Here is a 1,164-nt window from a genome sequence, read left to right on the forward strand (position 1 = left end):
ATATATATATATATATATATATATATATATATAATTCCAAACCACAAAACATGTATACAACCAGCTACAGGCAAATAATACCATGCCCTATAATAGAACCTAACAAAACCAAGTTTATTGAGCAAAGTACCTTTTGAAGAGTGACTGACAAGAGACAGCTGTACCATAGGATGCACCACAACCAGTTGTACAGTATCTCACCCATTAGGGATTGATGTAAGATGGGTCAAAGCAATCAATGTGATTGATAAAGAATGTCTTTCTCTCATTTGTTGATTATATATATATCATCGAAAATACGTGATCTGATCAATAAGTATCCGGACCATTGCCATAGTAACTAAACTAGAGCACACAGAGTAAAGTTACTTGGTACAGATTGACCTTGGACTCTGCCGTGCATGTGCACCAAGTTTTAACGTTCTAGCTCACTTTTGCTGCCTACAACAGTGCTCGGAAGGATCGTGTGTAGCATGAGATTGTCGCATTGACCATGACAGAGAAAGTTGTCATGGCGATACCTACTGAGAGGCTTACGCAAAGTTACAGAAAGTGTATGGAGAGGAGTGTATGAGCAGCACACAAGTGTACAACTGGTTCAGATCTTTCCAAGATGGCCGGGAAAATGTCAATAGTGATGAATGTTCTGGGAGACCCAAAACCAGCAGAAATGATAACAACATTGCAGATGTGCGTGCAGCTGTGATGGGAAATCATCGAATCACCATCCGTGAGTTATTAGAGGATGTGCAGATTAGTTATGATTCAGTTTAGTTTGCTATCACTGAAGATTTGGGTATGAGAAGCGTGTCTACCAAGTTTGTGCCAAAACTGCTTTCAGCTGATCAAAAGGACACTTAGGTTTCAGTTGCACAAGATCTCCGTGGTTGTGTCGAGAACAATGAAAACTTTGCGTAGGCTTCTGAGCAGGTATCGCCAAGCTTTTGGCAAAATTTAATGCAGATTCTCTGCTCAACTTACTCTGTCATGGTCAACAAAACGATCACATGCTACACATGTTCCTTCCAAGCACAGCTGTAAACAGCAGAAGTGAGATAGAACGTTAAAACTTAATGTACATGCACAGCAGAGTCCTAGGTCAATCTGTGCCAAGCTGCTTCATTCTGCATGCTTTAGCTTCGTTACTAAAGTAAAAGTCCAGAT

General features: G+C 40.2%; 1 protein-coding gene across 2 annotated transcripts in view; it reads right to left on the reverse strand.

The window, feature by feature from the left end:
- Positions 1 to 1,164, reverse strand: part of LOC106867959 (hyccin) — a 327,707-nt gene that overhangs the window by 8,614 nt on the left and 317,929 nt on the right. The window lies entirely within an intron of this gene.

The sequence above is a fragment of the Octopus bimaculoides genome, chromosome 2 (genome assembly GCF_001194135.2).
Source record: "Octopus bimaculoides isolate UCB-OBI-ISO-001 chromosome 2, ASM119413v2, whole genome shotgun sequence".
NCBI classification, from domain to species: domain Eukaryota; kingdom Metazoa; phylum Mollusca; class Cephalopoda; order Octopoda; family Octopodidae; genus Octopus; species Octopus bimaculoides.